Here is a 14,484-nt window from a genome sequence, read left to right on the forward strand (position 1 = left end):
CTGTAACTCAGGTGTAGTCTTCAGGCTCTTTGTTTCTTCCCCAGAATGAGGGCAGCAAGGACAGAACTGCTGCTGTGGCCATGGCAGAGGGGCTGTTAGATTCCTCTGAGAGCTTCCTCCCAGGGAAACTCCAAGCCATTACCAGTGGATATGCTTAGCTGTGGGTGGAGTGACTGTTCTGTGGTTATGAGCCAGGAACCCTGCCTAGTAAAGAGTTGGGGGGAGTGTTGGGGGTTCCCAGGAAAGGGAGACTGGACTCCTCTCCATATGGGGATATATATGGTGTGCTGGAGGTGCCAGTGTAATGACTTGGCCCTTTGTTCCTTCCCCAGCCCAAGGGCTGTTAGGGCAATACCACTGCAACTGAAATAACAGCGGGGTTGTGGGTTGACTCTGTGATTTCCTCCTTGGAGAAATGCTGGACTGCCTCTGACTGTGGTGATCAGGCAGAGGCAGGGTGTTGTGCTGGAGTCCCAGGTTGGGTGGGCCTGCCTAGTGAGAAGTATGGACTGAGATCTGCATAGAGAACAGTCTAGCCACTTTTCTGTGCAGTGGTTGCTCTGTGCTGGGGATCCAGACCTGTCCCCATTGTCCACAAACTCTCTAGAGCCTGGAGACAGCAAGGACAAGGATTGTGAGACAGCAAAGTTGGCAACCCATCCCTTCTGCTGGTAAAGTTGCTACCGGCTCAATAGCCCCAACAGAGGGTGCCTAGAGACCCAGGCCTAGAGGACCCACCCAGTGAGGAGATATGGGATCAGGGACCCACAAAACAAAGAGTCTGGCGACTTTTCCATAGGGCTGCTGCAGTATGCTGGGGGTCCACTCCAGTCCCCAGTCACACTGGATTTTCCAGTACCTAAAGGGATTAACAGTGAAGGCTGCTAAACAGCAAAGATGGTAACCCATCACTCCCTCTGGGAGATTCATCCCAGGGAGGTTTGAAAACCTCCGTCAGCCAGAAAACACTGGCAGGAGTGACTAGAGACCCCTGTCAGAGATTCTGCCCAGTGAAGAGAAACAGGATTTAGGATCTATGTGAATAAGCAGTCCAATCGCTTCTCTGTAGAGCTGCTGGACTGTACCGGGTGACCTCTTCAGTCCCTGGTTTCGTTGGACTTGTTAGAGCCCAAACCAAACAATGGCTAAGGCTGTGAAAATGGCTATCTGTTTTTTAAAATGTGTTGAGGCTTGTTTTAATGGTCAGCATATGCTCTTTTGTATATTGATTTATTTCCCCATTCTTTGGCATACATTTAATACTGGAATATAAAATCCAAAAATAAAGTCCCAAATTATCACATCATGTTGGAAAAATGTGATAAATTCCCTCAATGAGAATACAGATTGTATATGGCAATTTCCACAAATTTAGAAGCTTAAAAACACCCATTTATTATCTCATAGTTTCTGTGATTGGAGTCCAGGTACCAAGCTCACCTGTGTTTTCTCCTTAGAATCTCACAAGATTAAATTAAGTTGTCAGCAGAGCTGTTTCTTCAGGATGCTCTTGGGAAGGCTCTCTTTCTAGGATAATTTAAGTTGGCAGAATTCAGTTCCATGCAATTGAAGAACTGAAATTCCTATTTCCTTGCTTGTCATCAGCTGGGAGTGGCTCTCAGCTTCTAGAGGCTACTCACACACGTCTTCCCACATGAACCCTTTCAAACTCAGCAATGATAGAACAAGTCCCACACACTCTTTGATCTCTCTGACTCCCACTTCTGAGGAAGTCTCTCTTCTGCTTCTAGCCAGGTAGAGTTCTCTGCTTTTAAGGAGCACATACTTAAGTTGGGTCACTCAGATAATTCAGAATAATCTCCCTATTTTATGTTTATTTGATAATTTTTTTAATTTTTAATTTTTATGGGTACATAGTAGATGTATATATTTATGGGATGCATGAGATATTTTGATACAGACATGCATACAATATGTAATAATCACATCAGGGTAAACGGAGTATCCATTACCTCAAGCATTCATCATTTCTTTGTGTTATAAACATTTGAATTGTACTCCCTCAGTTATTCTAAAATGTACAACAAATTATTACTAATGGTAGTCACCTTGCTGTCCTATCAAATGCTAGATCTTATTTATTGTATCTAACTATATTTTAGTGCCCATAAACCATCCCCATACACCCACCCACACTACACTTCTCAGCCGCTGGTAACTATCCTTCTATTCTTAACCTCCATGAGCTCAATTGTTTTAATTTTTAGCTCCCACAGATAAGTAAGAACATGTGAAGTTTGTCTTTCTATGCCTGGCTTATTTCATTCAACATAATGAACTCCAGGTCCATCCATGTTGTGGCAAATGACAGGATCACATTCTTTTTTATGACTGAATAGTACTCCATTGTGTGTATGTACCATATATTCTTTATCCATCCATCTGTTGATGGATACTTAGGTTGCTTCCAAATCCTGGCTATTGTGAATAGTGCTTCAATAAACATGGCAATGCAGATATCTCTTAAATATACTGATGTCCTTTCTTTGGGGTATAAACCTAGCAGTGGGAGCATTGGATCATACAGTAGCTCTATTTTTAGTTTTTTGAGAAACCTCCAAACTCTTCTCCACAGTAGCTACAAAATTTACATTTCTACTAACAGTGTATGAGGGTTCCCCTTTCTCCACATCCCTGCCAGCACTCATTCATTATTGCCTGTCTTTGGATAAAAGCCATTTTAAATGGGGTGAGATGATAGCTCATTGTAGTTTTGATTTACATTTCTCTGATGATGAGTGATGTTGAGCACCTTTTCATATAGCTGTTTGTCATTTGCACATCTTCTTTCAAAAAATGTCTAATCAGATCTTTTGTACATTTCTATTTGGATGATTAGATTTTTTTCTATTAAGTTGTTTGAGCTCCTTATATATTCTGGTTATTAATCCATTGTCAGATGAGTAGTTCACATATATTTTCTCCTATTCTATGGGTAGTCACTTCACTTTGTTGATTGTTTCCCTTGCTATGCAGAAGCTTATTAACTTTATGTGATCCTGTTTACCCATTTTTGTTTTGGTTGCCTGTGTTTTTGGGGTATTACTCAAGAAATCTTTGCCCAGACCAATTTCCTGGAGAGTTTCCCCAATGCTTTCTTGTAGTAGTTTCATGGCTTAAGGTCTTAGATTTAAGTCTAAATTTTCCTTTTGTATATGGCAAGAGATAGGAGTCTAGTTTCATTATTCTGTATAGATATCCAGTTTTCTCAGCATCATTTATATAAGAGACTGTCTTTTCCCCATTGTATGTTCTTGAAACCTTTGTTGAAAATGAGTTCCCTGTAGATGTATGGATTTGTTTCTGGTTTCTCTATTCTGTTCCATTGGTCTATGTGTCTTTTTTTTTTTTTTTATGCCAGTACCATGCTGTTTTGATTACTACAGCTTCATAATATAATTTGAAGTCAGGTAATGTGATTCCTCCAGTTTTGTTCTTTTTGCTTAGGATGACTTTGGCTATTCTGGGTCTTCTGTGGTTTCATATTAATTTTGGGATTATTTTCTCTATTTCTGTGAAGAATGTCATTGGTATTTTGGTAGAGATTACAGTGAATCTGTAGTTTCCTTTGGATGATATGGACATCTTAACAATAGTGATTCCTCCAATCTATGAACATGAACTATCTTTCCATTTTTATGTGTTCTCATCAATTTCTTTTATCGAAGTTTTCTAGTTTCCATTGTAGAGATCTTTCACTTCTTTGGTTAAGTTTATTCTTAGGTATTTTATTCATAGCTATTGTAAATGGGATTATTTTCTTGATTTCTTTTTCAGATTATTCACTGTTGCATATAGCAATTTTATTGATTTTTATATGCAGATTTTGTATCCTGCAACTTTACTGAATATATTTATAAGTTATAATAGTTTTTTGGTGGGATCTTTAGGTTTTTCCAAATATGAGATCATATCATCTGAAAACAAGGATAATTTGAATTCTTCCTTTACCATTTGGATGCCCTTTATTTCGTTCTCTTGTCTGATTGCTCTAGCTAGGACTATCAGTACCATGTTGAATAACAGTGGTGAAAGTGGGCATCCTTGTCTTGTTACAGATCTTAGAGGAAATGCTTTCCGTTTTTCCCCATTCAGTATGATACTAACTGTGGATCTATCATATGTGGCTTTTATTATGTTGAGGTACATTCCTTCTATACCCAGGTTTTTGAGGATTTTGTCATGAAGGCTGTGGCCACTACAGCTGGGAATTCGCTGGGTCACACCTGAAGCCAATACAATACTAGATCTTGCCTAAGGCCCATGGTGACTGCTACCATTGATGTTTATTCAAGACCCAAAGGCTCTTTAGTCAGCAGGTGGTGAATTTTGCTAGGACTAAGTCCTTTCCTTCAGGGCAGTGGGTTCCCTTCTGGCCCAGGGTGGCTATAGAAATATTGTCCGAGAGGTATGGCCTGGAATGGGGGCTTCAGGACTCTGCTTAGTGCTTGATTTTACTGTGGCTGAGCTAGTATCCAAGTTGCAAGACAAAGTCCTCTTTACTCTTCCCTTTCTTCCTGGAGCTGTGAGCTGCACTCTCTGGAGTTGGGGGAGGGGTAACACAAGCACTCCCTTGGTCACCCCAGAGGGTGTCTTACTGGGTGATGTGCACTCCAACTCCACTGGCTGTGAGCCCAGCACAGCACCAGGACTTGCACAGTCTTTACGGTCTAGACTGATTTCAAGTTTATTAGGACCCCAGAGTGCTTTTAGTCCACGGCAATGGGGCTAACGAAAAATCAGGTTTTGACCACTGGGATCGATGATTCTTTTCTGGCTATGGCTAGTTTAAGTGCTCCTTCCATGAGTGCCAGCCAAATTCTGCCCTGTGTTGTTTTCTGCTGTAATAGGATAATACTGACTTCTAATGCAAAGTCTCACAATCACTTTGTTCTGTCTCCCAGAAAACACACAGATTCTCTCTCCATGCCATGCTGTGCTGCCAGGGAGTGAAAGAGGGGTGGCATAGGCAATTCAAGACTGTCTTTCCTACCCTCTTTAGTGCCCCTTTCCTTGATATGATGTTAAAACCAGGTACTGTGATCGCTCACCTGATTTTTGGTTCTTATGAAGGTGTTGTGTGGATAGCTGTTTGGTTTGGTGTTCCTGTAGTGGGGGATGATTGCTGGAGGGTTATATTTGGCCATCTTGCTCCTCCTCCTCCTTGATAATTTTTTTAAGAGATGGGGTATCACTCTGTCCCCAAGGATAGAGTGCAGTGGCACAATCATAGCTCACTGCAGCCTCGAACTTCTGGGCTCAAGTGATCCTCCCATCTTAGACTCCTGAGTAGTTAGGATTACTAGTGTGAGTATATTGATTTTTAATTAAGCTTCTCATTTTGAAATAATTATAGATTAACATGCAGTTGAAAGAAAAAAAAGAGAAGTCACCTACACACTTTACTTAGTTTCCCCCAATGCTAACATCTTATAAAAACTATAGTACAAAATCACAACCAGAATATTGACATTGGTACTATCAAGATGCAGAATATTTCCTTCACCACAAGAATCCCTCATGTTGACCTTTTATATCACACCCACTTGCCCACACTCCCTCCTTGACAACCACTAATCTGTTCTTCATTTCTGTAATTTTGTCATTTCAACAATATTGTATAAATGAAATCATATAAAATATACTCTTGAAAATAATGTGTATTCCTCCTTTATTAGATATAGTGTTATATGAAAAGTATTCAGTTGTGGTAGATAATATTTTTCACATTCTCTATGACCTTAGTAATTTTTTTTGTCTAGTGATTCTATTATCTGTTGGGGGAGAGAGAGAGCTCTTCAGTCATGATGTAGATTTATCTGTTTCTCTTTTAATTCTGTACATTTTGGCTTTATACACTTTGAAGCTATATTAGTAAGCTTATACACATTTAAAATTGTTATGTCTTCCTAATTCATTAATCTTTTAATTATATAAAAATGTCCTTCTTTATCTTTAGTAATGCTCTGTCTTGAAATCCAAAGATTTATCTGATATTAATATAGCCACGCTAACCACCTAATGCTTACTGTTTTCATGGTTTTTTTCCATCCATTTACTTTCAGCCTGTGTCTTTACATTTAAATATACCCATTATAGATACCATATAATTGCATCTTTTTTATTTGTTCCAAAAATCTCTGCCTTTTAATTGATGTGATTAGTCAATTAACATTTAGTATAATTATTGATATGTTTAGGTTTGGTCTGCCATTTTATTATACTTTATTAACTTTTCACATTTCACTTACAGTTAATATTTTGTTACTTCTTATAAAATATAGAAATCTTGCAATCATGTAGATCAATTTAACATATTCCTAGTAATGACATTAAGTTACTAAATGAAATACACCTACATGCATTATAAACCCCAAAAGTCAGTATTCTAATTTTTACTTTAAAAAGTTATATGATTTATAAAGTAGTTAAGAAGCAAAAAGCAGAAATGCAAAAACTCTTTTGCATTTACTCAGATGTTTACCATTTCCAGAGAAAAAGAAGGGATCTTTCCCAACTTTATTAAAAGCTAACATTATTCTAAGTGGTAACAGACTGAACACCTTCCCTATAAGATTAGGATCAAAGCAAGGATTCTACTCTCAACACTTTTCAACATAATGCTATAAGTTCTAGCCAGTGCAGTAGAGCAAAACAGTGAAATAAAAGTCATGCATACCAGAAAGAACAGAATAAAATTGTCCCTGTTTTCAAATGGCATGATTCTTTACATAGAAAATCTGAGAATTTAAAACTCTTAGAATTTATAAATGAATTCAGCAAGATTACATGATACAAGATACTCTTATGAAAATTAACTATATTTCTACACACTAGCAATGAACTGATGGAAAGCAAAATTTAAAGTGGAATACCATTTATGATCACTCAAAAAACTGAAATACTTTGGTATAAATCTAACACAACATGCCCAGGAAATGTAAGCTGAAATGCTGATGTACACAGTGCTGATGAAAGAAATCTTTAGCAATCTATATAAATAGATACACCACGTTTATAAATTGAAAGACTTAGCCAAAAGAACAAAGCTGGAGGCATCACACTATCTGACTTCAAACTATACTACAAGGCTACAGTAACCAAAACAGCATGGTACTGGTAACAAAACAGAGATATAGACCAATGGAACAGAACAGAGCCCTCAGAAATAATACTGCACATCTACAACCATCTGATCTTTGACAAACATGACAAAAACAAGAAATGGGGAAAGGATTCCCTATTCAATAAATGGTGCAGGGAAAACTGGTTAGCCATATGTAGAAAGCTGAAACTGGATCCCTTCCTTACACTTTATACAAAAATTAATTCAAGATAGATTAAAGACTTAAATGTTAGACCTAAAACCATAAAAACCCTAGAAGAAAACTTAGGCAATAGCATTCAGGACGTAGGCATGGGCAAGGACTTCATGTCTAAAACACCAAAAGCAATGGCAACAAAAGCCAAAATTGACAAATGGGATCTAATTAAATTAAAGAACTTCTGCACAGCAAAAGAAACTACCATCAGAGTGAAAAGGCAACCTACAGAATGGGAAAAAGTTTTTGCAATCTACTCATCTGACAAAGGGCTAACATCCAGAATCTACAAAGAACTCAAACAAATTTGCAAGAAAAAAAAACAAACAACCCCATCAAAAAGTGAACAAAGGATATGAACAGACATTCTCAAAAGAAGACATTTATGCAGCCAACAGACACATGAAAAAAATGCTCGTCATCACTGGCCATCAGAGAAACGCCAATCAAAACCACAATGAGATACCATCTCACACCAATTAGAATGGCAATCATTAAAAAGTCAGGAAACAACAGGTGCTGGAGAGGATGTGGAGAAATAGGAACCCTTTACACTGTTGGTGGGACTGTAAACTAGTTCAACCATTGTGGGAAACAGTATGGCGATTCCTCAAGGATCTAGAACTAGAAATACCATTTGACCCAGCCATCCCATTATTGGGTATATACCTAAAGGATTATAAATCATGCTGCTATAAAGACACATGCACATGTATGTTTATTGTGGCACTATTCACAATAGCAAAGACTTGGAACCAACCCAAATGTCCATCAATGGTAGACTGGATTAAGAAAATGTGGCACATATATACCATGGAATACTATGCAGCCATACAAAAGGATGAGTTCATGTCCTTTGTAGGGACATGGATGCAGCTGGAAGCCATCATTCTGAGCAAACTATCGCAAGGACAGAAAACCAAACACCGCATGTTCTCACTCATAGATGGGAATTGAACAATGAGATCACTTGGACACAGGAAGGGGAACATCACACACTGGGGCCTGTCATGGAGTGGGGGGACGGGGGAGGGATAGCATTAGGAGATACAACTAATGTAAATGATGAGTTGATGGGTGTAGCACACCAACATGGCACATATGTACATATGTAACTAATCTGCACGTTGTGCACATGTATTCTAGAACTTGAAGTATAATAAAAAAAATTTTTAAATAAAGAAAGACTTAGTAAGTAGGTCAATTCTTCTCAAATTTATACAAGTTTAACATTATTCCAACTGAAGTCCCAGCAAGATCTTCTCTAGATATAGATAAGATTGTTCTAAAATTTATATAGAAACGCAAAAGAACTAGAATAGCGTTTTAAATTTTGAGAAGGAAGAATAAAGTGGGAAGAATCAATCTACCATATTTACTATATAGCCACAGATATCAAGACTGTGTTGTATTTGCAAAGAGATAGACACATAGATCAATGAAATACAATAAAGAACTCAGAAATAAATCCACACAAATATGTCCCACTGATTTTTGACAAAGGTTCCACAGCAATTCAAGAGAGAAAGGGTAGCCTTTTTCAACAAACAGTGCTGGAACAACTGGATATTCACAGGAAAAAAAAAAAAAAAAAAAACTCAACCTAATTCTCACATCTTACATGAAAATTAACTCAAAATGGATCATGGGTTTATATGTAAAACATAAAACTTTAAGACTTTTAGAAAAGAAAATAGAGGCTGGGCACAGTGGCTCACCCTGCACCACTAAAAATACAAAAAAATTAGCCGGGCATGGTCGCGCATGCCTGTAGTCCCAGCTGCTTGGGAGGCTGAGGCAGGAGAATTGCTTGAACCCAGGAGGAGGAGGTTGTAGTGAACCGAGATCACGCCACTGCACTCCAGCCTGGGTGACAGAGTGAGACTCCATCTCAAAAAAAAAAAAAAAAAAATAGGAGAAAATCTCCTGGATTTAGGGCTAGGCAAGGAGTTGTTACATTTGACACCAAAAGCACAATCTATAAAAGAAAAATTGATAAAATTCATCAAAAGTAAAAATTTTTGGTCTGTGAAAGAGCTGTTAAAGAGAACAAAACAACAAGTTCAGAGCAGTAGAAAGCGTTTGCAAACTACACATCTGACCAAGGACTAATATCTAGCATATATTAAAACTCTCAAACTCAACAGTAAAATAAAAATCCAATTTGAGTATGGGTAAAAGACATAAAGAGACATTTCCACAAAAAGGTGGTAGAAATGGAAAATAAATACATGAAAAGTTGTTATGTCGTTGGTCATTAGGAAAAACCTAGTTGGGGAAAACCTAATAAGGTTATCATTAGAGAAAATCACCATCAGATATCACTATACACCTATCAGAATAACCAAACAAAAAATGATGATAACACCAAATGCTGGCAAGGATGCAGAGAAATTATATCATTTGTATATTCCTGGTGGAGATATATAATACAGCCATTCTGGAAAACAGTTTCTTTAAAAAAAAAAAAAAAAAAAACTAAACATATAGTTATATGACCATATGACCCAGCAGTGGCACTCCTGGGCCTTTATCACAAAGAAATGAAAACATGTTAACATAAAAACCTGTGCATGAAACTTTATAGCAGCTCTATTCATTAAAAGCCAAACACTAGAAACAGTCCAGATGTCCTTCAATAGGGTTGGTTAAACAAACTGTGGTACACCCACATGGAACACTACAAAGCAATAAAAAGTAATGATCATTGATAAACACGACCACCTAGATAAATGTCCAGAGAATTATGCTGAGAAAAAAAAAGTCAATTTCAAAAGATTACATACTATTTGATTCCATTTACATGACATTCTTGAAATGACACAATTACAGAAATGGAGAACAAATTAATGGCTGCCAGGAGTAAAGAAGGGAGTGGTGGGCAGGAGGGAAGGGGGTGTGGCTACAAAGGGCTACACTAGGAATCCTCATGGTAAAGGAAATACTCTGCACCTTGATTGCATCGATGTCAATATGCTGGTTCTGATATTGTACTATAGTTTTACAAGATGTCAGCATCAGGGGAAGCTAACAGTATATAAGAAATCTCTATTATTTCTTGCAACTGCAAGTAAACTTATAATTTCTCAAAATTTTAAAATTAATTTAAAAATCAATATACAAAAGATAGGTGTGGAAGATATTGGGTATTTCACAAGTCCTTTAGAGGCACCTACAAGGAATATTTTACTGTATATTCTTGAACATGAGGGATGCATTTTCCTCCAGTTGCACCATCAGATCTAGTTTTCTTATGGCCCAATCAATTCAGACTGTCTTCTGGTGTCCAGGAACACCTGCAACACCTCCAGCAAGGATTTAAAACAGCTCTGGGCCAGCTATCTCTCCCTTTGGGACCTTTATCAGGTCCATTAGAAACACTCACATATTTCTTGTTTTGACAGCCCTGGGACTGCAGACCTCCTAAGGCAAACAAACATTCTCTCTCTCTTTTTCTCTGTTTCTGTCAGGGCATCCAACCAGTCTCTGCCTTATAATTTTTCACACATGAGTTACATACTAGTACCTTTCTCTAACCACAAATGACACCTGTTTTTCAGGTAGGCCCACTTAAGACCTTTTACGACCCAAGGTGAAGGGAAGATCTCACAGCTCTTTTGAAAACATTTTCTCCTCCAATATCCTTTATATTCTCAGCTTAACTGAGAGAACTATGGGTTGCAAAACTAACTTTTTAATGTCGTTTTGAAAATGTTCTTCTTGCTCTGGCCATTCATACAAGGTGTGTCATTTTGTGATAACTCAGTGCCCTAGTCAAAACTTCTAATTTAGCATTCTTCTTCACATGTAATACCTAAACAGGGATTAAAGTTGATAAGAGGACCAGATGCGGTGCCTCATGCCTTTAATCTGAGCACTTTGGGAGGCCAAGGCGGGTGGATCACGAGGTCAGGAGATTGAGACCATCCTGACTGACACAGTGAAACCCCATCTCTACTAAAAACACAAAAGAATTAGCCAGGCATGGTAGCACGTGCCTGTAGTCCCAGCTACTCAGGAGGCTGAGGCAGGAGAATCGCTTAAACCTGGGAGGCGGAGGTTGCAGTGAGCCAAGATTGCGCCACTGCACTCCAGCCTGGGTGACAGAGGGAGACTCCATCTTAAAAAAAGAAAAAAAAAGTTGATAAGAATAAAATGACCCAAAATGCAAAGGATACGAATAAACAATTCACAGAAAAGAATACCTTAAAGGCAAAAATAAAAAAGAAAAGAATTCTAAAATACACTAATAGTGTGATTCACTTTAAACCTATCAGACTGGCAAAAATTCAAAAGTTGATCTTATCAATCACTGATGGGGAGTCAGAGAAAAGGGTATCTGTGCACTGCTGATGATAATGTAAATTTGTATTGCCTCTTTGGAAATCAATCTGGAAACATCCGTTAAAAGCAAAAATATGCATGGAAATAAAAGCTCAATGTGCTAGTTCAAGTCCTCTGAAAAGTGGATGCCAAATCAAGATTAACATGCAAAAGATTTATTGGAGAAAGTGCCTGTGAAGAGTAATGGCAGAGGGAGCAGGAGTAAGTGGAAACTCTATGGACTGTGATCCAGATCTGATACCTGTGCAAGGAGAAAGGGAAGGAAGGATTGGGTAAGAAGAGCCTGAGACTGCAGCACAACTCTGAGAACATTTCGGCTGTGCTGATAAGGAGTGCCCAAGCAGACTGCTCATTAGAGGAGTCCTGCATTGGGAAAGAATGAGACACACTCAGTCGTTGACCAGGGATTACAAATCCTCGTTATGAATGGCCTCGTAATGAATGTCATAGTGATGAACCTAAAGAGCTAAGAGCTAGAGGCTGTCAATCAACTATGCTCACTGCAGTAGGGACTCTCAAAGAAGATCTAAGTGGCATGAGCACAGAAGCATGAGAGTATGGATACGAGGATATGGTGTTGAGAATTGTTCACGACGGCAAAACAACTAGAAACAAACCAAATACCCAAATTAGGGGAAAGGTTGAGTAAATTAAGTCCTATCCCCACCAAGGATTAATATGTAGTTCATCAAAAAGAGTGAAGTATGCCTTACTCTTAATCGAGAGGAGTTTCTACACATTAATGCTAAGAAAACTAGTGTATGACAGCATCTCATTTATTAAAAATCAAAGACCAATACTATACTTTCAGGGATCCTTTCTTTAATTCATTACTAGAGGTTTCTCTGAATGTGTAGAGCACCAGAAACCACTAGGAGGAAACACAGTGTGCTCTCTCCGGAGTGTGAAGCCAGCCCTTGGTGTTGCTTGGCTGCAACTGCCCTTTACCATTGACAATTGTTCTCTTCCTTAGGAAGAATGAGAGGGAAAGAAGGCAGTCTTTGTGGTTCCCATCAAAAAATAATAATAATAATTTTTTTTAAAATAAAAAACCAAAATACACAGTTATATGAGCTTAACAAAAAGTGCACAAGGCTACAAACCAGGCTGTTGGCCTCTGTTAGGACTTTTATCACAGCCTGTCTACATGACAGTCCCCCCACTAGACCAGGAGCCCCTTGGGGATTGCAACCTAAAATGGCACCTGATACTTTGTGCTTAATAAGTACTATTGAATGATTAAATAAATGAATGAATGAACTCAAAGGGAAGTTATAATTAACCAAATGGAACAGAGATAAGAAGCAGACATAGGAATCTTTTATACCTAAGAGATTGTAACTGGCAATTTGCTATGAATATAAAATCATGTATAAGTCTTTTATTATTAAATGACTTCCGTGTATCTTTATTCATTATTTTAATGCAAGTGTTTCATCCGTCTGTTGTTAGTCTACTTTCAAAGCCTAAAAGGAAGTTATCTTTAAGGTACCATAAAATTGTCACATTACTAAGCATAAAAATAGAATACTTACAACTGTTTTTTGAAAACAGAATCTTTCATTACTGGGCAGTACCAGCAATAGATATGCTGTTAGAATTCACTGTAAATACAGTGACTAGAGAGTATGTAGTTGCAGAGTCAATAACCCTTCATTTCAAATATAGACTACCACCATTTAGCTGTTCTTCCACAAATATGTCCCTGCTGCAACCCAATTAATCACCAGCGTTTACAATCACCTGGCCCCACTAGGCTTCCTTCCCCCACCACAGAGCTCTCACCCACTGACTCAGCAACAGCAGTTAAGAACGTACGTAGGTCATAGGATGACCACAGTTATGTCCACTCCCACAGTAAATGTGACTGTTCACGTGTCCACCAGAGGTAAATGGAAAAAAATAGACAAAACAACCTTGCTATCAAAAGTCTATACAATGGCAGTCTCATTCAACTAAAAGAAGGAACAAAATGAAAGGTGAGGAAACAATGTTAGAACCAGCCCTCCCACGAGGAACAGTTTTGATAGAAAACGAGTGAAAGCAAGTAAACAGACTTCAGAAGCCCTGAAAGACAGTGAAACAGCCAAAGAGAAGACCAACTCAGGAAACTCTGTCGGGAAGATGATTAAAATGTCAAAAGACAGAACTGAAGAAAGGTATGTCAAATGCAGTAAGGAAGCCCAAAGATCTGGGCTCTGTGTGTGTATGTGTGTGTGTGTGTGTGTGTGTGTGTGTGTGTATGTGTGTGTGTATGTGTGGTGTGATATTCTGAGATGGGCATGTAATATTCTGATATAAGTACTTCTGAGCACTTTTTACTTGCAAATGGGTACAAATTACATCCTTTTTAATGATGTTGGCCATATCAGTGGGTGGTGGTGAGAAAAGAAAAATGGAATCAGGGATGTATGGGTTCTGACCCTAGCTCTGTCATTATCCAGCCCCTGGGCAAGTCATTTAATTCAATAACCCTAAATCTATTCACGACACATGATGCCCAGTTTCTCCAGACCTCTATAAAAATATAAGGCCAGATCTCTGTTCCCCAAATCAGAATCACCAGAGGAAATTGCCAGACCCAAGCCTAGAGACTCTACTTTGCTAGATCTGGGGTGAGCTCAGTAAGGTAATATGATTTTTTTTTTTTTTTTTTTTTTGGACAGAGTTTTGCTCTTTGTTGCCCAGGCTGGAGTGTAGTGGTACTATCTCAGCTGACTGCAACCTCCACTGCCTCCTGGATTCAAGTGATTCTCCTGTCTCAGCCTCCCGAGTAGCTGGGATTATAGGCACCTGC

General features: G+C 38.4%; 1 long non-coding RNA gene and 1 other non-coding gene across 3 annotated transcripts in view; one reads left to right on the forward strand and one right to left on the reverse strand.

Annotated features, from left to right (window-relative positions):
• Positions 1 to 14,484, reverse strand: part of LOC105479477 (uncharacterized) — a 186,395-nt gene that overhangs the window by 24,532 nt on the left and 147,379 nt on the right. The gene's annotated exons all lie outside the window — the stretch shown is intronic.
• LOC112426303 (small nucleolar RNA U3) lies at positions 12,483 to 12,695 on the forward strand. Its single transcript, XR_003017576.1, has one exon. It is a non-coding gene; the product is annotated as a small nucleolar RNA U3 (small nucleolar RNA).

The sequence above is a fragment of the Macaca nemestrina genome, chromosome 5, assembly GCF_043159975.1.
Source record: "Macaca nemestrina isolate mMacNem1 chromosome 5, mMacNem.hap1, whole genome shotgun sequence".
Lineage (NCBI taxonomy): Eukaryota > Metazoa > Chordata > Mammalia > Primates > Cercopithecidae > Macaca > Macaca nemestrina.